A 22,568-nucleotide genomic window follows, 5' to 3' on the forward strand; every position below is an offset into this window, starting at 1 on the left:
GGCTATCCTTGATATGCTCACCACCTCGTGCAGGACCTGTGTCCAGGCCAGGCCCCGAACTCCTCTCCAGTGGAACTTGAGGTGACTAAATCCTAGCACGCTTCCACCCGATCTCGACTCGGCCCGCCGTGCTGCCCACAATATGTGGGAGTGACCTAGGATCCAGATGCTAGGTCTCGACGGATCTAGGAAGAAAACTGTTAGCTACTGTATCCAGCATTTTTTTTTTTTTTTTTTGCATAATGTCAGCGACCATCTTTGTATTTTATCTATTTATTTTTTGTGTACCATGACGTGATAAACAGTGCAAACCTGGTGGCGGGAACGAACGATTAGATATGATTAAAAATTGTTTAAAAGAACTGAAGTCCTCAGTGGTTGATACCTTTCAATGGCTAACTGAAAAGTGGTAATAATAGCAGCTTTCGAGACTACTCAGGTCTCTTCATCAGGCATGGTATACATACGGTACAAAGATATATTTTACCTGTATTAGATATGATTAGTTATCTGATGGATGGGGAAAAGGTATAGCAACGACCGTGACCGGTTCAAGGGTAAACTTTGGCATGGTTGGCATGGATCGGGGGTTAAATTAGATCTGGCCTGATATAGCGGAAGAAACAGTCGGATTTCCAACGCCCTATCTGCTGTATCTCCTCATTCGTGAAGCCGGCCCTTGCTGCCTCGGTTGCAGCGCCGATGCGGAAGGAGTGCGTGCTATAATCCCCTGGCTGTAAGCCCAGGCTGGAAAGTGACATTTTGAGCAAGGCCGAAAACTGTGTTGCCCCGAGCGTGGATCCATCCGCATGCTCTAAAAAGAATTTGTTGGGAACCCGAGACTCTAGGTAACGCTGCAAGATAAGGATGGGACAGAGGAGGCCGGGAAACGGGAAAATAGGGAACCAAACTCCTCGTCCGAGCTGATCTTTTTGCAGCGCCCTATGCGAACCCGTAACCATCATTGCAGATTATAACATTGTCGCGTAGCAGACCGCCGGAACAAACTGAGGATCTGCTGACTAATTCGCAAATCCCCGAAGAATGCGAGCGATAAGGCCGCCAAGAGCAAGAGGACCTCGCTGTCATTGGTGCATACGTCGCCTAGCTGTTTTTTTATGCCTGAAAAGATGGCGAATGAAATGGGCCTCCCGCTTTCGGTGCACCGACGCTTCCGCTTCCAGCCTTTAACGGCCTGCGTGAACGGAAAGGCCTTGGTGACATAGAGCCATCTGCGAACCCGAAAGTGAAAGGCTATGCCTGCGAGCCGCTGCTGCGCTACTGTACCAGACACGCCGTTAGTATGCAAATTGCGCTATATATCGAGCAACGGCATTGCTGAGAAAAACGCGGTCACCAGGCTAGGCAGCGGTTGAGCTAGATTTAACCATTCTTTCCAAGCCTTACCGTACGAACGCCACGTTGATGGAGCTAGGGATGCCTGGACCAAAGGCATCAGCTGTTCTCGGGGACCGTCCAGAGGAACTGTGGACACTTTTGGCCATTGCTGTCCGCTTCTGGGTGCAATGCTTGGAACGTCTGAAATTCAAAACGTGATAAGGCATCAGCAATACTGTTATTGATCCCTGGCACGTGACGGGCCCTTAACCAGATGTTATGCTCGAGGCACTTGAGAACTGAGTACCGTAGTAAGCTGATCACTGAATATGAAGGACTATGGGGACTGCATTATAATACATGGAGGACTATGCGGTGCAGTATATGGAGGACTATGCGGTGCAGTATAATATACGGAGGACTATGCGGTGCACTATAATATACGGAGGACTATGGGGTGCAGTATAAAATATATGGAGTACTATGGGGTGAATTATACATAGATGACTATGGGGTGCAGTATATATAGGACTATGGGGTTCAGTATAATATACGGAGGACTTTGTAGGCTGCATTATAATACATGGAGTACTATGGGGAGTTCATTATACAGTAATACATGGAGTACTATGGGGGCTGCATTATAATATATGCAGGATTATGGGGACTGCATTGTTATACATGGAGGCCTATGGGGTCTGCATTATAATACATGATGAGCTGTGGGGTGCATTATAATACATGCATGACTGGGGGCCTCATTATAATATATGAAGGTCTATGAGGGCTACCTTATCCATGGACTACAGGGGTGCATTATAAAACATGGAGGACTATGGCGGTGCAGTATAATACATGTAGGACTATGGTGGCTGCATTATAATATATGGAGGACTATGTGGTGCAGTATAATATATGGAGGACTATGGGAGTTGTATTATAATAATTGGAAGGCTATGAGAGCTACCTTATACATGGAGGACTATGGGAAATGCATTATAATACATGGAGGACTATGGGGTGCATTCTAATAAAATGAAGGGTTTCATGGGACCCAATACACTATATGGAAGGCTATGTGGGGGCCAATATAATATTTGGAGAACTATACAGTCATATGGAAAAGTTTGGGCACCCCTATTAATGTTAACCTTTTTTCTTTATAACAATTTGGGTTTTTGCAACAGCTATTTCAGTTTCATATATCTAATAACTGATGGACTGAGTAATATTTCTGGATTGAAATGAGGTTTATTGTACTAACAGAAAATGTGCAATCCGCATTTAAACAAAAATTTGACCGGTGCAAAAGTATGGGCACCTCAACATAAAAGTGACATTGATATTTTGTAGATCCTCCTTTTGCAGAAATCACAGCCTCTAGTCGCTTCCTGTAGCTTTTAATGAGTTCCTGGATCCTGGATGAAGGTAGATTTGACCATTCCTGTTTACAAAACAATTCCAGTTCAGGTAAGTTTGATGGTCGCCGAGCATGGACAGCCGCTTCAAATCATCCCACAGATTTTCAATGATATTCAGGTCTGGGGACTGGGATGGCCATTCCAGAACATTGTAATTGTTCCTCTGCATGAATGCCTTAGTAGATTTGGAGCGGTGTTTTGGATCATTGTGCTGCTGAAATATCCATCCCCTGCGTAACTTCAACTTCGTCACTGATTCTTGCACATTATTGTCAAGAATCTGCTGATACTGAGTTGAATCCATGCGACCCTCAACTGTAACAAGATTCCTGGTGCCGGCATTGGCCACACACCCCCAAAGCATGATGGGGCTCCACCAAATTTTACTGTGGGTAGCAAGTGCTTTTCTTGCAATGCCGTTTTTTTTTGCCTCCATGCATAATGCCTTTTTGTATGACCTAACAACTCAATCTTTGTTTCATCAGTCCACAGGACCTTCTTCCAAAATGTAACTGGCTTGTACAATTGTGCATTTGCATACCTCAGGCGACTCTTTGTGGCGTGCTTGCAGAAACGGCTTCTTTCCCATCACTCTCCCATACAGCTTCTCCTTGTGCAACGTGCGCTGTATTGTTGACCGATGCACATTGACACCATCTGCAGCAAGATGATGCTGCAGGTCTTTGGAGGTGGTCTGTGGATTGTCCTTGACTGTTCTCACCATTCTTCTTTTCTGCCTTTCTGATATTTTTCTTGGCCTGCCACTTCTGGGCTTAACAAGAACTGTCCCTGTGTTCTTCCATTTCCTTACTATGTTCCTCACAGTGGAAACTGACAGTTTAAATCTCTGAGACAACTTTTTGTACCTTCCCCTGAACAACTATGTTGAATAATCTTTGTTTTCAGATCACTTGAGACTTGTTTTGAGGAGCCCATGATGCCACTCTTCATAGGAGATTCAAATAGGAGAACAACTTGCAAGTGGCCACCTTAAATACCTTTTCTCATGATTGGATACACCTGCCTATGAAGGTCAAAGCTCAATGAGGTTACAAAACCAATTTAGTGCTTTAGTAAGTCAGTAAAAAGTAGTTAGGAGTGTTCAAATCAAGACATTGATAAGGGTGCCCATACTTTTGCACCAGTCAAATTTAGTTTAAATACGGATTGCACATTTTCTGTTAGTACAATAAACCTCATTTCAATCCAGAATTATTACTCAGTTCATCAGTTATTAGATATATGAAACTGAAATAGCAAAAACCCAAATTGTTATAAAGAAAAAAGGTTAACATTAATAGGGGTGCCCAAACTTTTTCATATGACTGTACATACAAGGGGGCACAAAGACACAAGCTTGGGATGGGAAAGTTTTGTGCTCATGGAAAGAGGCTCTTTCCCGCAGCACCCAGCTTTCCAATGCTCTGATATGGGAAAGCTGGGTGCTGAGGACAAGATGGATATCAGAACATAGTAAATCTGGGTGATGATAGAAAGAAGGATTTCAGATCATGGGAAACCTGGGTGCTGAGGGAAAGATCCAAGCGTTAACGTCATTATCCCATACCCCGAGTGTTAGCGTCATTATTCCATACCCCAAGTGTCTGTGCATTATCCCGTACCCCGTGTGTTTATGTTGGGGGGGGGGCCCAGGTCCAAACTTTGCACTGGGGCCCATCAAACTCTAGTTACACCACTGCTCAGTACAGAGATGACTAGATTGCAGTTATTTCACTGAGGTTCAAGATTTCTGGGCACTGTACTGTCTAAAAGGCCAGAGTCACACTGGCGTATGACTCGAGAAAATCTCGCATTGCACTCGGCTTCATGTTAGACAATGCTGCAGCTCAGATCTGCGATCTTTTCTTCAGTCCCAATCGGACTGAGGAAAAAATGGCAGCATGCTGCGATTGCAGGGAGTCTGGACTCACTTGCACTCATACAAGTCTATGGGTGCGTGTGAAACATCGCACTGCGCTCGGATGACATCTGGATATTCGCAGAGAAAAGTAATGGAAAAGATGGAGAGATTAATTCCTCCCTCTCCCCTGCACCTGTGATCCGATCACTGGATAGGATCACAGTATAATGACACTCGACTCACACTCACAGCAGAACCTGATCCGAGTGCCATTAGCATATCTCATATGATGCCTTAAGCGGGATTTACACGCTACAATATATCTAACAAGATGTCGGCGGGGTCACGTCGTAAGTGATGCACATCCGGCATCGTTAGTGATATCGTAGCGTGTGACAGCTATGAATGAGCAGAAATACTCACCTTGATGTTCATCGTTGACACGTCGCTCATTTTCTAAATATCGAACGTCCAGTTGTTCAATGTTCCCGAGGCAGCACACATCGCTCCGTGTGACACCCCGGGAACGATGAACACAGCATACCTGCGTCCCACAGCTCCCGTCGCCAATGCGGAAGGAAGGAGGTGGGCGGGATGTTTACGTCCCGCTCATCTCCGCCCCTCCGCTTCTATTGGCCGTCCGCTGTGTGATGTCGCTGTGACGCCGAACGTCCCTCCCACTTCAGGGAAGTGGATGTTCGTCGCCCACAGCGAGGTCGTTTGGAAGGTATGTATGTGTGACGGGGGTTAACAAATTGAAAAAAATCCAGCACTCAAAGCATTCAACTGAAATTGTTTTATATTTTATTCATTGTTCTGTGTAATTATTAAAGACGTTTCGGTCATCCGACCTTCATCAGTTTACACTACAATAAAAAGATACATGAAAAATTTTTAAGTATACAGAAATAATGGCATTATACAATCATGGTAACAAAAAAGGGCAGAAGTTGAGCCACTTCACTAGCAGATATACTGTCCACCTAAAGATATAATTGAAATACAGATAAAATGTAGCATAATAGAACCATTATACAACAAAAGGGGAACCAAACAGAAAACCCAAAAATTTATCCAAAAAAATGTATATCTTGCTAATATAGAAGGACAAAGAGCCTAAGCACCAGCACTGAGACACTATTCTAATCTAATAAAACAGACAATACACAGAAATGCCATGTAATGAACACTCACCAGAAAGGGCTCTGTAGAAATATATGGAAAAGCTGGACCAGAGGAAAAAGCTGCCCGTCCGGGTCTGCAGTCAATGTCAAGAGCACTGCAAGTGTTGGAAGAGATTTATTGACGACGTTTTTTGCATATGGGTTGGCCCGTTGGATTCCATCATGGAGTTCCATAATTACATTAACAGCATTTGGTCTGAACTTCAATTTGTTATACAATATGATTTACATCATATCAATTTTTTAGATGTCACTGTTACGAAATTAGAGAATGGACATTTACAAACCGATTTGTACATAAAGTCGACGGACAGGAATAACTTACTCGCATATGATAGTTGTCATCCCAAAGCCATGAAGAATTCTATACCTAAGTCCCAGTTTCTTAGGGTACATAGGATTGTTAACCAACAAGAAATTAAAGATACCAGATTACAGGAGATGAGGACTAAGTTTCTGGCGAGGGGTTATCCACGGGAGGTTTTGAATAGTGCTAGTGTGAATACCGAATCTTCTATTGGTAAGACTAGAGATAAACGTTTGGCTTTCGTTCATACTTACCATCCTTTTTCTTACAAAATTCATAAATTCATCAGAAGTCATTGGAACATCTTGCGTAAAGGGTACCCGGAGGTGGAAGAATTTAAATCACCTTTTCTTCCTTGTTTTAGACGACCGTCCAATCTCAGTAATAAATTGGTGAGAGCTGATGTGGGCGCCGGTGTGACTGGACCCGTTCAAACTCATCTTTATACCCAGAGACGTGGTACTTTTCCATGTTTAAATTGTGCCCAATGCAGTAATGTGCTGAAAGGTGATAGAGTTTTGCATCCCTACAGTGGTCGGGGTTATCCAATTAGAGGTTTTTTCACCTGTGAGACATCTTATGTTGTATATGTAGTGAAGTGTCCTTGTGGCCTACTTTATGTAGGCGAAACCACCCAGACTGTTAAGGAACGTATATCACAACATAAATCCACCATTAGGTGTGAGAGATTGACTTTACCTCTTCCATCTCATTTTCATAAACAGGGACATAGTGTTAGTCAATTACGGTTCCAGGTGTTAGAGCAGGTCTTGCCAAATAGAAGAGGAGGTGATAGGGTTAAAAAATTGAAACAAAGGGAGGCGTATTGGATTTTTACTCTTCAGACTTTGGAGCCCAAAGGCCTTAATCGTGATTTCGATACTTCTAGTTTCTTATAGCTTTTCATTCATTTATGCCTACTTATTATTATCTTCTTCAGAGGAGTTGATCACTGATTTGATGATGGCCGGTCCCTTTAGGTATTGTCTTATAATCTTCTTCCTGTTTCTTTCTTAACATAATCCTTTTTTCTGTTTTTTCCCTAGTTTTAGTTTTTTCTACGCATTACTAATTTTCCCTTGATCCTTTTTTTTCCATAGTCTCTCCTTTCCCTTTCCCCTTCCCCCCCCCCTCTTCCCTTCCCAATGCCCACTTCCTTTCCCTTCCCTTCCCCCCTTTCCCCCCCCCCCTCCATTTCTTTACGTATATTCCTCTTAGTTTTTCTTTTTTCTCTTTTCTTTTTTTTTTTTTTTACTAGGGTTGATTATAGTTGATAAAAAATTAAAAAATTATTAAATTGATTCTGGATAAATACACCATTCCCTTAATCCTCTTATCTTATTTCTTCTATTTTTTCTTTTATTTGATCTTTTAGGTAATTTGTCTTTAAATTGCCAACCATCTGGTTTACATTTTGCCAACCAGGATCGTCACTTCCGGTTTGCGGACCGGAAGTGACGTCCTGCGGTGAGGAGTGGCTGTCTGAGTATGTCTACAGTTGCCAACCATCAGGATTTACACTTTGCCAACCGGTGACGTCACTTCCTGTTTTCGGACCGGAAGTGACGCTCCGTGACGTCACTTCCGGTTTTCGGACCGGAAGTGACGCTCTGTAACTTGTTAATGAGCTAATTGAGCGGTCTATTTAAATCTGGACATTGGACTGTCAGATTACATTGACTGCAGACCCGGACGGGCAGCTTTTTCCTCTGGTCCAGCTTTTCCATATATTTCTACAGAGCCCTTTCTGGTGAGTGTTCATTACATGGCATTTCTGTGTATTGTCTGTTTTATTAGATTAGAATAGTGTCTCAGTGCTGGTGCTTAGGCTCTTTGTCCTTCTATATTAGCAAGATATACATTTTTTTTGATAAATTTTTGGGTTTTCTGTTTGGTTCCCCTTTTGTTGTATAATGGTTCTATTATGCTACATTTTATCTGTATTTCAATTATATCTTTAGGTGGACAGTATATCTGCTAGTGAAGTGGCTCAACTTCTGCCCTTTTTTGTTACCAGGATTGTATAATGCCATTATTTCTGTATACTTAAAAATTTTTCATGTATCTTTTTATTGTAGTGTAAACTGATGAAGGTCGGATGACCGAAACGTCTTTAATAATTACACAGAACAATGAATAAAATATAAAACAATTTCAGTTGAATGCTTTGAGTGCTGGATTTTTTTCAATTTTTTGATCTGGGGTGGGACCCTATCCAAGCACCAGCGACTATAGAAGGAGTGCCACATTTCTATATTCTATGACGGGGGTTAACAACATTGTGCGACACGGGAAACAAATTGCCCGTGCCGCAAAAACGATGGAGGCGGGTGCGATCGCACGACACATCGACACGTGTAAAGCAGGCTTTATGTTAGTGTGGCTCTTGCCTAAGTAAAACCCTCTGAACAGTAACTCCATTCTATCTCACTACAGAGGTGACTAGATCGGAGTTGCTGCACTGAGGCTCATGATTTCTGAGCCCACTGTACTGTCTATAAGGACGTCTGGTGTACATCAACTCCATTATAGATGTTTCAGTACAGAGATGACAAGATCGGAGTTATTGCAACGAGGTCCATGATTTCTGGGTACTGTCTATAAGGACGTCCTCCCTGCAGCAACTCCATTCTAGCTGTCTCACTACAGAGGTGACTAGAGCGACCTAGGTCCATGATTTCTGGGTATTGTCTATAAGGACATCCTCTGTACAGTAACTCCATTCTAGCTGTCTCACTACAGAGGTGACTAGAGCGACCTAGGTCCATGATTTCTGGGTACTGTTTATAAGGACGTCCTCTGTACAGTAACTCCATTCTATCGAACTACAGAGGTGACTAGAGCGGAGTTGCTGCAGTGAGGTTCATGATTTCTGAGCTCACAGCACTGACTATAAGGACGGCCTCAGCCAGTCCATGCATTGTGTTCCGAGATTGTACTGACGTTCATAGATGTTTGAAAAAGCCCTTATACAGATTACATGAAAGCTCCCATACACATAGGGATAAAGTCGCCCGGATCAGACATCAATCCGATGAGTATTGGGGCTTCCCGACTTACCTCAAGAATGGATGTAAAGGGAGGGAAGGAACCGGCATATTGGAATTCCACTTGTTGATCCTTTTGTTCTCTTGAAAGATAATCCACCCCCAGAGGAGGCGACATCAGCTCTCAGAGAACAAAAGAACATTTGACCGAGCACTCCTGTATGTGATAGTCCAGAGAGAGCTGTCAGCCAAATGACTGTAGGGATTGTTTACAGGCCTTAAAGGGATTGTTTAGTGAAAACAAGTTATCACCTATCCATGGGCCAGGTGATAACCTGCTGATCAGTGTCCAATCACTGGGACCCGCACCGATTGGGAAAACAGGGAATTTTTATCCATGTTTCAGGTATGTGTGACATTCATTTTTAACATGGATGCCACACTCAAGCACAATAAATACACTTTTTCATCACACTTTGGGAGTGTCTTGTTACTTCTTGTTTTATGGCTTTGGAACCTGAAGTGCACCCCAACATCTTTTGAAAAAATATACACGAGGGAAGTGCCGTTTTCTTCTTCATATGCTTTTGGGGAATGTCATGGGACCTCACCATGGATTACGGCGGAATTTTTATTTTTAAAAATCAAATAAATTGGTGAATGAGGGCCAAGTTGGAGGTTTTTTGCTCAAATAAACTTTGTTATTCCTATTTCAACTACTGGATTAGTAATGGCAGTGTCTGCTAGATGCCACCCATTACTAATACCAAGGCTTGATGCCAGCTTCAGCTGGCATCAATCCTACAATTACGCCATTTGCCATTGCAACGGGAAGAGCAGAGTCCAGCACCAGAATTGGCGCCTCTAATGGATGTTCAACTTCTCAGGCGTCTGTGGACTGCTATTGTAAGGGCTCATGCGCACGTAACTGCTGAATATTCGGCAGCGATTTGATAGCACATGTGCGCTTTAAATCGCTGCAGAAACACTGCATAATGTACGCCATTTTTTTGTTAAAAAAAAAGACTATTTCATGCGCACGGGGATGCTGCCCCCACCATAGACAGAGCGGGAAGCTGCATCCATAACGCACGGAATAATTGACATGCTGCTTTTATGAACGCACGGATTTGGGTCAAAATTTTAGCAACCAAATCGCGGCATTGAAAAAAGCAAAGTGCACACGTATCATGCACAATCTACATAGATTGGGCAGTGAACACAGGACGCATGCATTTATGATGCAGTGCTATACGCAGCGTAAATGCATGTAAGTACGCAACGTGCGCATGAGCCCTTAGGCTGGAAAGGGCCAAAAAATCAAGGCCATTTCCACCCTAATAATATCATCCCACAGTTGTCTGCTGTACCATGGGCTGGTTTTTAATAAAATGGAGGGGACCCCACAACATTTTTTAAAATCTAAAAATTTAATAAATAAGCGTGGGATCCCCTCTATTTTTCATAACCAGCCAAAGGTACAGCAGACAACTGAGGGTTGCAGCCTGCAGCTGCTGCTGTTCCTGTGCTAGACATGAAAATTGGGGTACCTTGCGTCTTTTTTTTTTTTTTTAATTAAAAAATAAAAATGGTGTAAAACAGCTGGTCAAGCTAACTCTCTCTATATCACTATTCTATCTGTTCTATTTATCTTTATATATGTATTTATAATTTTTCAGGCTTTACACATTAAAACCCCCCCCCCCCAAAAAACCACATTCATTTCAGTATGTTACTTTTTTTTACCAATACCACATGGACGACCATACCGGCACGTGTGACTTGCAACTGTTTAAACACTGACGTCTGAAAAGGGCCTTATGGATACCCATCTACTGTATGTACTATCGTTTTGAGTTGCTGCAAATTATGATGTTCTCCTCCTTGGCTAAAAATACTTCTCAAACTTTCTAAGGAGTATTGTTACCCCTCTAAAATAAGAATTATTCTTACCGATAATTCGGTTTCTAGGACCTTCCACGACAGCATAGGAGGTTGTCTCTCCACGCCCTAATTGGGACAGGAAGTTCAAGAGGTTTAAAAGGACCCTCCCACCTCCCACAGCCAGTGTCTTACAAAGAACCCATAGCATAGGAGAAGTACCATACATTCAGGAATATATGAATACAAAGGGGAGGGAATTACCTGCTGTCGTGGAAGGTCCTAGAAACCGAATTATCGGTAAGAATAATTCTTATTTCTCTAGTCCCTTCCACGACAGCATAGGAGGAATACCAAAGAATTGATACCTAGGGGGGGACCACAGCCTGCAGGACCTTCCTGCCAAAGGCCAAATCCCTGTTGGAATCCAGATGATAATGCTTCGTGAAAGTATGGAGCGAAGACCACGTAGCCGCCTTGCAGATCTGCTCAGGAGAAGCCCCTGCCCGTTCAGCCCAGGAGACAGAGGTAGCCCTGGTGGAGTGCGCCGTGAATCCAGTAGGTGGAGGGAGATGCTGAGCGAGGTAGGCATCTCTAATTGCCCGCACAATGCAATTGGTGACGGTACTCTTAGCCACCTTCCTGCCCTTATTGCGGCCAAAGGGCTGGATGAACAGGTTAGAATCAAGGCGCCAAGAAGCAGTAACCTCCAGGTAGTGCAACACTGTCCGACGGACATCCAAAGAATGAAACACTTCCTCACCCGGAGTCCGAGGATTCTGACAGAAGGAAGGCAGGACGATGGACTGAGAATGGTGAAAATCCGAAACCACCTTGGGAAGGAAGGAAGGGTCCAGCTGAAAAACAATGCTGTCATCTCTGACGGTCAGGTAAGGTTCCCGAATAGACAAAGCCTGAAGTTCTCCGACTCTGCGAGCAGACATAATAGCCACAAGAAAAGCAGTCTTGTGAGAAAGAGAACGAATGTTACAAGAGCACAGTGGTTCAAATGGTGACTGAGATAGTCCGGTAAGGACCACATTGAGATCCCAGCGAGGCGTCAGGACCCTCTGACGTGGACAGAGTCTACTAGCGGACACAAAGAACCGACGGATCCAACGATGATCTGCCAGAGCCGTGTCAAAGACTGCACTGAGGGCTGACACCTGAACTTTCAGGGTGCTAGGCCTAAGGCCTAAGTCCAATCCACTCTGGAGGAAGTCCAGAATCTGCGCAATATTAGGCCGAAGTGGGTCAGGAGGCCGAGAACCACACCAGGAGGAAAATCTCTTCCAGATTTTGTTGTAAATACTATTAGTCACTGGATTACGGTTCTTCTGTAGGGTAGCCACAACTTTGTCAGAAAGCCCTTGGGCCTTCAGTGCCCGGGCCTCAGAAGCCAGGCAGCCAAGTTGAGTTTCTGGGGAGCCGGATGGAAAATCGGACCCTGGGACAGTAAGCTGGGGTCCGAACCTAAGAGGACTGGGCCGTCTATTCCTAGAGTCATGACCAGGCTGTACCAACTCCTCCGCGGCCACAGCGGGGCTACCAGTATAGTTGGGACTCCCTCGTCTCTGATCTTCCTCAGGGCCCTTGCGAGAAGAGGAAGAGGGGGGGGAACGCGTAAGCGAGGCGAAAGGACCAATTGTGGCAGAAAGCGTCTACCCCTAACGCCTTGTCTCGTGGGTTCAGGGAGAAATATGTTGCGACCTTGCGATTCCCTGCCGAAGCAAAGAGGTCCACCTCTGGAGCACCCCACCTTGCCACCAGAGAGCAGAACACCGCCTGATCCAGACTCCATTCCCCCGGATGAACATCCCGACGACTGAGGAAATCCGCCTGAAGATTTAGGGAGCCCTTCAGATGGACCGCAGAAAGGGATAGCAGAGATTGTTCCGCCCATTGAAAGATCCGGGAGGACACTGACTTCAGGGCGCCTGAGCGTGTACTGCCCTGATGGCGGAGATGTGCCACTGTAGTGACATTGTCTGAATATACCAGGACGTGAGAGTCCCGGACGAGGTCCTGAGCCGCAAGGAGGGCTTCCCTGACTGCCCTGAGCTCCCGGTAGTTGGAGGATTGGGAGCTGACGTAAGGACTCCAGACCCCCTGAAATGGGGAGTTTGCCACCATTGCACCCCATCCTCGCAGGCTGGCATCTGTGGTCCAGGTCCAGGAGCAGGGCCAGGAGCAGGGAGGGAGGCCAGTGAGGCCCGAATCTCCTGTTTCATCATGGACCGCAACTCGTCTATCAGGGACGGTTGTACGGCCCTAATAATCTGGTCCGTACATTGTTGGCAAAGCTTTTTGTCCCATACTGCAGGGAGCTTCTTTATACAGACAGGACATTTTTTAATTTTTTCAAATCTGTCAGGTCTATCCGGTTTATCGGACTTGTCAGCCTTCTCTGACTTTTCATTTCTGTCAGTTTTCTTAGTGGCCTTGTCCTCCTATAAAACACAGACCAGAGAGCCATAAGTCATCTGCCTGAGACCTATGTCTGAGGGACCATCCCCCTCCATACTTACAGTAGTAGGGGGCACACTGGGCTCTGCAGATGCAGCTGCAGTGGAAGACATGACAGGGAGCACGGTTGCTTACCATGATCTGACGTCTTCACGGCAGCCCTTATGCAAAAGGGCCTGCCCCCCCAGTGACGGCTAACGGTCCCCGCCTCCTGCAACTGGTCCCGGACAGGCCGTGTCAGCTCAACCGGAAGTTCGCTAGACCGGAAGTCCCGCCCCCGGGAGCACTTCTGGATCGCTCCGGCAGCGTGTATACAGGAAGCGGCCGGCGGCTCAGGGAGAACGCCGGCCGGGGAGCTCCACAGCCTGCATCACCCCAGAGGAGTTCCGGAAGGCTGGAGCAGCTGTCCCCCACAGCGTGAGGGAACAGCAAGGGAGGAGCGGTGAAGGCCCGACCGATGCTGTCCGGCTTAAGGTAACAGGGGAAGGAAAGAAAAAAAGAAAAAATATTATACTGTAGTTCGCCGGCCACCACAGCATAGGAGAAAATAAAAAACCTCTCCATGCCCCATGGGGACAGGAAAGACACTGGCTGTGGGAGGTGGGAGGGTCCTTTTAAACCTCTTGAACTTCCTGTCCCAATTAGGGCGTGGAGAGACAACCTCCTATGCTGTCGTGGAAGGGACTAGAGAAATATGTAGTGTGACCTCTGCCAGAGCCTGTCCTATGGAACAGCGGTGGCAACAGCTTCAGACGCTCAGCAAAATGCAACTTACGTCCCTTTAAATAAAATAAAAGGGTTCGCCCCAAATGACCTGAATCAGGCGGTGTGAGCTTCATGGAGTTATGTCACCACAAAAGGAGGGAAACACCGAGAAACAGGACTGGGGCCTAATAAATGGGGGGCATAATAGGATCAGGGGGCTATTAAACACAAAATAAACTGTCAGCGAGATCTGAACAGTTTACTGTGGGTCTACATGTGAGGACTGTGGAAACTACCTCCAGCAATGTGAGACCGCAGCCCAATACAGATCCAACCGGCAATGTGTGACCGCAGCCCGATACAGATCCAACCGGCAATGTGTGACCGCAGCCCGATACAGATCCAACCAGCAGTGATTGATCACTAATGTCACTCCGAGCTTTATCATTATAGAGATGAACATTCAGCCCATACGTCTACAACAGTTTTATTAAAACAAGTATCAATAATTCTAACAAAGAGAAATATTTATAGTTTTATTTTTATAGAGAACATAGATTCCATGCTGCACATGGGAAGGGGTAACACAAAATACAGATATAAATTACAGTGAATAAACCAATCCTCACAGACGGGTGCAGAGGGGAGCCGTGCGTTTTAGGTGTAAAAATTGTATTTCTGCAGTTACCATAAAAATCCTCTTGTTGAATACATTGGAGGACACAAGAGGGTGACGTGGATTAGACCTCACTGTTCTCTCCGTCTCTAAGGTGGGACGACGGGGATCAATTACACCCAGTGCCGATAGCCACAAGCTGTATATGAAAAACAAAGGGAGAAGATTAATAACACACATAGTTCCCTGTGCGAGCCTCACACCCACCACCCACGTGCAACACGGCCCTCTGCAAGCCCCCGAAAGTGCTGCGTCACCCCCTACCTAGTGCGAGCCCCACTAAAATGTGCAGCCTCCCCCTGCGAGCCCCACACTACGCGCAGCCTCGCCCCGCTGCCCAGGGCGAGCCCCACACTACGCGCAGCCTCGCCCCGCTGCCCAGGGCGAGCCCTCACAACTCGCACCAACGCCCCGTGCGAGCCCCCCAAAGTGCAGCGTCACCCCCTGCGAGCTTAACCAAACATGCAGTATAGCCCCCTGCAAGCACTTTCAAACGTACAGTCACCCCCTGCCCAGTGTGAGCTCCCCCCCAAACGTGCAGTGTCACCACCTGCAAGCCCTCCCCCCCCAAACGTGCAGCGTCACCCCCTGCCAGCCACCCCCCCAAACGTGCAGTATAGCCCCCTGCCAGCCACCCCCCCAAACGTGCAGCGTCACCTTCTGCCAGCCCCCCCAAACGTGCAGCGTCACCCCCTGCCAGCCCCCCCCCAAAACATGCAGCATCACCCCCTGCCAGCCCCCCCCAAAACGTGCAGCGTCACCCCCTGCCAGCCCCCCCAAAAACCGTGCAGCGTCACCCCCTGCCAGCCCCCCCCCCCCAAAAACCGTGCAGCGTCACCCCCTGCCAGCCCCCCCCCAAAAACCGTGCAGCGTCACCCCCTGCCAGCCCCCCCCCCAAAAAAAACCGTGCAGCGTCACCCCCTGCCAGCCCCCCCCCCCCCAAAAAAACCGTGCAGCGTCACCCCCTGCCAGCCCCCCCCCCAAAAACCGTGCAGCGTCACCCCCTGCCAGCCACCCCCCCAAACGTGCAGCGTCACCCCCTGCCAGCCACCCCCCCAAACGTGCAGCGTCACCCCCTGCCAGCCACCCCCCCAAACGTGCAGCGTCACCCCCTGCCAGCCACCCCCCCAAACGTGCAGCGTCACCCCCTGCCAGCCACCCCTCCAAACGTGCAGCGTCACCCCCTGCCAGCCAGCCCCCCCAAACGTGCAGCGTCACCCCCTGCCAGCCAGCCCCCCCAAACGTGCAGCGTCACCCCCTGCCAGCCAGCCCCCCCAAACGTGCAGCGTCACCCCCTTCCAGCCCCCCCAAACGTGCAGCGTCACCCCCTGCCAGCCCCCCCAAACGTGCAGCGTCACCCCCTGCCAGCCCCCCCAAACGTGCAGCGTCACCCCCTGCCAGCCCCCCCCCAAACGTGCAGCGTCACCCCCTGCCAGCCCCCCCCCAAACGTGCAGCGTCACCCCCTGCCAGCCCCCCCAAACGTGCAGCGTCACCCCCTGCCAGCCCCCCCAAACGTGCAGCGTCACCCCCTGCCAGCCCCCCCAAACGTGCAGCGTCACCCCCTGCCAGCCCCCCCAAACGTGCAGCGTCACCCCCTGCCAGGCCCCCCAAACGTGCAGCGTCACCCCCTGCCAGGCCCCCCAAACGTGCAGCATCACCCCCTGCCAGGCCCCCCAAACGTGCAGCGTAACCCCCTGCAAGGCCCCCCCCCAAACGTGCAGCGTCACCCCCTGCAAGGCCCCCCCCCAAACGTGCAGCGTCATCCCCTGCCAGCCCCCCCCTGTTACGAGGGGGACCCGGGGAAGCGTGCCAAGATGGGAAATGGACAGCTTCCGCCGGTCAAGGTCCACTGTGCGGTGTAAGGGACCGCCGCTATGGTGGGTGAAGAGTGAGCGGGTTGCTGCTAGCGATCGTCTGGAATGTCACAGACGATCTATGTACACCGATCTGCCCTAACCCGTGAGGGTTGTATGGCAGGGATCACACGGCTCGGTGTACCTGTTGCACAGGGAAGCACAGAGGTGCCCACGCACGTGTGCCAGTGGAAGTCACGAGAATATGGCACGAGGGTAGCACAGAGGTGCCCACGCACGTGTGCTTTCAATAACCAGGTGAGTCCGGTGGAGGCTTGAGAAGCTCACCTGGGACAGGAACACGGCCTGTTGAAGGGGATACTGCCGGAGCAGCAAGGCAGGAACACGGCCTGCAAACGAGGTGCTGCCTGAGCAGCAAGGGCCAAGCCCACAGAAGACAGTAATGCCTGAGCAGTGGTGTGGCAGCACACTGCCAGACATCCAAACATAGAAGGACGGTCACGCGCCACCATGATGGCAGGGGGAGCTTTTAAGGAGGTGTAGCTCCACCCAAGGGCGGGCGCGAGACGGGCGTGACCCAATCAGGGTTCGTGACGTCCTGGCCCAGCCAGTCAGGATTCAGCACATCACCAGCCTCGTCATGGGGCCGTGTGATATCAGTGAGCGAATCAGAAGACGTCACGTGGAGCACATGCTCATCTTCCTGCCTCTGGGTCATAAAGGCGGGATCCTCGGTTTCACAATGTGCAGAGACATGGGAAGTCTTGCTGCTTCCCTGAGCATCTATTCCTTGCACACTGCGCAACCTCCCAGAGCCTCTGTGATGCTGAGCAGGAGAGCTCGTGGCAGGCAAGGGATGGGAGACCGCTCCATTCCCTGCAAGGGGAGAACCACTAGGTGTCACCCTTCTGCTGTGTCTCTGAGGAGGCAACTCCAGCAGACTGCGCAGTCTCCCAGACCTTTGGCGCTGCTGAGCAGTAGGGCTCGTGGCAGACAAGGAATGGGGGACCACCTCATTCCTTGCAACAAGAGAGCCACGACATGTAACACCCCCCCCCCCCCCAAACTTGCAGTATAGCCCCCTGCAAGCCCCCCCCAAAACGGGCAGCGTCACCCCCTGCCAGCCCCCCCAAACGTGCAGTGTCAACCCCTGCCAGCCCCCCAAACGTGCAGCGTCAGCCCCCCCCAAAAAACGTGCAGCGTCACCCCCTGCCAGCCCCACCCAAACGTGCAGCGTCACCCCCTGCCAGCCCCCCCCCAGCGTGCGTTGTCACCCCCTGCAAGCCCCCCCCAACGTGCAGTGTCACCCCTGCCAGCCCCCCCCCAACGTGCAGTGTCACCCCCTGCCAGCCCCCCCCCAACGTGCAGTGTCACCCCCTGCCAGCCCCCCCCCAACGTGCAGTGTCACCCCCTGCCAGCCCCCCCCCCAATGTGCAGTGTCACCCCCTGCCAGCCCCCCCAAATGTGCAGAGTCACCCCCTGCTAACCCCCCCCAAAACGTGCAGCGATCACCCCGTGCTAGCCCCCCCCCAAACGTGCAGCGTCACCCCCTACCAGCCCCCCCCCCCAAACGTGCAGTGTCACCCCCTGCCAACCCCCCCCAAACGTGCAGTATAGCCCCCTGCAAGCCCCCCCAAACATGCAGCGTCACCCCCTGCCAGACCCCAAACGTGCAGTATAGCCCCCTGCCAATTCCAGCCCCCACCAAACGTGCAGAGTCGCTCCCTGGCAAGTGCAAGCCCCCCAAAACATTCCACGTTGCCTCCTGCAAGCCTCACCCCAAACATACAGCGTCGCCTCCTGCCTAGTGTAACCCCCACACATTATGGAACCCTCCACAGCATCATCCCCTGTACCCTGTAACCCCCTCATATCCCCCTTCCTTATGGAAGCCTCCACAGCCCTGTGCTGCAGCTTCAGCCCCTTCCCTGTGATATATACACGAGCTGCAGCCCCCAGTAGTGACAGGAGACACTTTTATTTCTTCCCCCAAAATCCAGTGTGACCTCAGCTCTATAACTAATGAGGAAAAGCTGAATCTTCCCCACCTCAGGGTCAGGATCCGTCCGCTCTGCACAGGAGCCCGAGCACTGCTGCTTCCGGTCACAGATCAGGGGAGATGCTAGAGAATACAGGCTGCTTGCAGATTATGACGTCACTTCCGGGGCGTAGTCATTTACTGTTAGGGGGTGTGTCCTTTATTCAGCGCGGCCTGTAGCTCTAGGCTCAACCGATCTGGATTTTGGGGTAAGAAATAAAAGTGTCTCCTGTCACTACTGGGGGCTGCAGCTCGTGTATATATCACAGGGAAGGGGCTGAAGCTGCAGCACAGGGCTGTGGAGGCTTCCATAAGGAAGGGGGATATGGGGGGCTACACAGGGCAGGGGGCGATGCTGTATATTGGGGGGCTTCACAGGGCAGGGGGCGATGCTGTATATTGGGGGGCTACACAGGGCAGGGGGCGATGCTGTATATTGGGGGGCTACACAGGGCAGGGGGCGATGCTGTATATTGGGGGGCTACACAGGGCAGGGGGCGATGCTGTATATTGGGGGGCTACACAGGGCAGGGGGCGATGCTGTATATTGGGGGGCTACACAGGGCAGGGGGCGATGCTGTATATTGGGGGGCTACACAGGGCAGGGGGCGATGCTGTGGAGGCTTTCATAAGGAATGTGAGAATAAAGGCCCTGTTACACACAGGTAAATCTGCGGCAGATCTGTGGTTGCAGTGAAATTGTGGACAATCAGTGGCAGGTTTGTGGCTGTGCACAAATGGAACAATATGTCCATGATTTCACTGCAACCACCGATCTGCCAAAGATTTATCTCTGTGTGTGACGGGGCCTTAACACTAGGCAGGAGGCGACGCTGCACGTTTGGGGGGCTTACACTGGGCAGGGGGCTATACTGCACATTTGGGGGGGGCTCGCAGGGGGCGACGCACGTTTGGGGGGCTCACTGAGCATGGGGCTACGCTGCTTGTTTGAGGGGCTCGTAGGGGGGTGACTGCATGTTTGGGGGAGCTTGCACTGGACGGGGCGACACTGCACGTTTGGGGGACTCGCAAGGGGGTGGTGCTGCATGTTTGGGGGCTTGCAGGGGGTGACGCTGCAGTTTAGGGGGGGCTCACTCTGGCCAGGGGGTGACGCTGCACATTTGGGGGGTTTGGACTGGGCAGGGGGCAACGCTACATGTTTGGGGGACTCGCAAGGGGGTGGCGCTGCACGTTTAGGGGACTCGCAAGGGGGCAACGCTGCACGTTTGGGTGGATCGCAGGTGGCGACGCTGCACTTTCGGGGTGCTCGCAGGGGCGACGCTGCACGTTTGAGAGGATCACACTGGGCAGAGGGCGATGCATGTTTTGGGGGGGCTCGCACTGGGCAGGGGGCGACTCTGCACGTTTGGAGGGGCTCGCACTGGGCAGGGAGCGACGCTGCACGTTTTGGGGGGCTCGCACTGGACAGGGGGCGATGCTGCATGTTTGGGTGCGACGCTGCACTTTGGGGGAGCTTGCAGGGTGTGCTGAGCAGTTCGCCATGTTGCACGCTGGGGGGCTTACACTGGGCGATGCTGCATGTTGTAGGGGGCTTACACTGGGCGATACTGAACATTGAGGGGCGTACACTGGCTGATGCTGCATGATGGGACCACATCGGGGGTGGGGAGTGTAGGAAGGATGGATGGGGGCACATCGGGGTGGGGGCTATAGAAGTCCATGGCTTATAGGGAACCTGTCACCAGTTTTTTGGCGTATAAGCTGCGGCCACCACCGGGCTCTTATATACAGGATTCTACCATGCTGTATATAAGAGCCCAGGCCGCTGTGAGAACATAAAAAACACTTTATAATACATACCTAACGGTCGTGCTGTTGGCAATATGGGTGTCTCCGTTCTCCGGTGCCGGTGCCGCCTCTATCAGTCATCTTCGTCCTCTTTCTGAAGCCTGTGTGCTTGACGCGTCCACGTCATACACACTCGCCGATCCTGCGCAGGCGCACTACAATACTTTGATCTGCCCTGCTCAGGACCTGAATGCCGGCGAGTGTGGATGACGTCGGACGCGTCATGCACCGCGGCTAGAGAAGGAGGAGGACGAAGATGGCCGAAAGAGGCGGTACCGGAGAACGGAAACACCCATATGGCCCACCGCACGACCGTTAGGTAAGTATTATAAAGTGTTTTTTATGTTCTCACAGCGGTCTGGGCTCTTATATACAGCATGGTAGAATCCTGTATATAAGAGCCCGGTGGTGGTGGCCGCAGCTTATACGCCAAAACAGTGGTGACAGGTTCCCTTTATCATATTTCCTCCAGCAGGATATATATTTTCTCTTCCTCCTTTATGGACCTGAAATCCCGGGAAGATATCATAGTCTCCTGAAGTGAGTGTCCCTCGCTGCTGAGTGTCCCTCGCTGCTGAGTGTCCCTCGCTGCTGAGTGTCCCTCGCTGCTGAGTGTCCCTCGCTGCTGAGTGTCCCTCGCTGCTGAGTGTCCCTCGCTGCTGAGTGTCCCTCGCTGCTGAGTGTCCCTCACTGCTGAGTGTCCCTCACTGCTGAGTGTTTGGTGCAGTGTAGCAGGAGGTGGGTTTCATCCTTCCTTGGCCTCCAGGTCAGTGTTGGCACAGTCTGTCCTCCCTGGGCTTGTAGCTCTGCTTGTGTGGGAATTGATGGCTAGACTGTGGGCACTGAGTCTATATTGGCTCATAGTCCTGCGGTCTCTGGGGTCTGGGGCTTTCTCCAGATATGGGGTCAGTCTGTAGTCTCTGGTACGTGGTCAGTTTCTGTGAGGTGTAGACATCGGTCCTCCAGTCACTGACACCTCTCCTGGCCCTCGTCTACCATCTTCCTGATTCTGGCTTTTGTCAGGCTGCTGTGATTGGTCATTTTGTCCTGTTTGGTTTGGGAGAGCTGTGCCAGGGGTCCTGGTTCATCTGGACCACCTATATGTATCAGGGCTTTATGGTGATGGGAGCGTGGATTGTTATTCTGTAGGTGAGACTGACATGACAGTGCCCTCTTCAGAGCTGCTAGGTGTAGAGGGAATCTGCCCAGCTCGGCCTGACAGGCGCTGTTGGAGGTGCTTTGATGGACGTGGAGAAGGCGCCTACAAAATTCCAGGTTGAATATTTATGTTGGGCTGGAATCCCACCTTGATCAATCTGGGTAAGCCCGGTTTCACACATCCTTCTTTTTGCCGGTTTTGCGGATGCGGCGAACTCCCGTACAGTGTATACAGTATAATGACAGCGCTGTAACGTCCGGGTCACATGCGCCGGTCACATGACAGCATGTGACCGGCGCTTGTCGCACTGCCACTGTACTGTATACACTGTACTGGCGTGCGCCGCATCCGCCAAACCAGCGAAAAGCCGGATGTGTGAAATTGGGCCAAGTGTGAGGGCCCCAGACTTCACTGCCATACAGGAGGATTTCGGTGATGATGGAATTGAAGATTTTTAGCCAGACCCTCACTGGTGGCTTCAGATGATAGTTTCCTTCGGATGGCATAGCAATCTCTATTGCTTGTTTGAAGCTCCCTGACTGGTGAATTTCCAGGCCCAGGTAGGTGTATGTGTCCGCTCCTGTATGAATGCAGTTTTAAGACAAATGAAGGTGCTGGTCCGATCTTCATTTTTCTCTTCTGGAACTCTCTGATGTTGGCCTCTTTTTAGGTTGATTGGTAGCGTCCATGTAGAGCTGAATTTCTCCAAGATTTGTAGGTGGTCTTGGAGGCCTTTCTCAGTTGGTGTCAGCAGCAGGAGGTCATCTGCATAGAGAAAATGTCACCTGGGCGTCATGGAGTGTGAGACCTGAAGCTGTGGAACATTCCAGAGCAGTGTACGCTCATTGATAGAGATATTAAAGAGCGTTAAGGTGGCTTTACAGGCTACGACATCGCTAAAGTTATCTTGTTGGGGTCACG

General features: G+C 50.1%; 1 protein-coding gene and 1 long non-coding RNA gene across 4 annotated transcripts in view; one reads left to right on the plus strand and one right to left on the minus strand.

Annotated features, from left to right (window-relative positions):
* LOC142260510 (uncharacterized) overlaps window positions 1-22,568 on the plus strand; it is a 124,301-nt gene that overhangs the window by 74,057 nt on the left and 27,676 nt on the right. The window contains exon 1 of one of the 3 annotated variants that reach the window (XM_075331957.1): window positions 18,814-18,888. The exons of the other annotated variants lie outside the window; for them this stretch is intronic. The gene's annotated coding sequence lies outside the window, so the exon portion shown is untranslated. Of the gene's footprint in view, window positions 1-18,813; window positions 18,889-22,568 lie in introns of those variants that run through there. 3 annotated transcript variants of the gene reach the window in all.
* LOC142260512 (uncharacterized) lies at window positions 14,622-18,777 on the minus strand. The gene is made up of 2 exons (XR_012728665.1): window positions 18,690-18,777; window positions 14,622-14,965 (listed from the first exon to the last, which is right to left on the minus strand). It is a non-coding gene; the product is annotated as an uncharacterized LOC142260512 (long non-coding RNA).

This window comes from Anomaloglossus baeobatrachus, unplaced genomic scaffold, assembly GCF_048569485.1.
Source record: "Anomaloglossus baeobatrachus isolate aAnoBae1 unplaced genomic scaffold, aAnoBae1.hap1 Scaffold_117, whole genome shotgun sequence".
NCBI lineage: Eukaryota > Metazoa > Chordata > Amphibia > Anura > Aromobatidae > Anomaloglossus > Anomaloglossus baeobatrachus.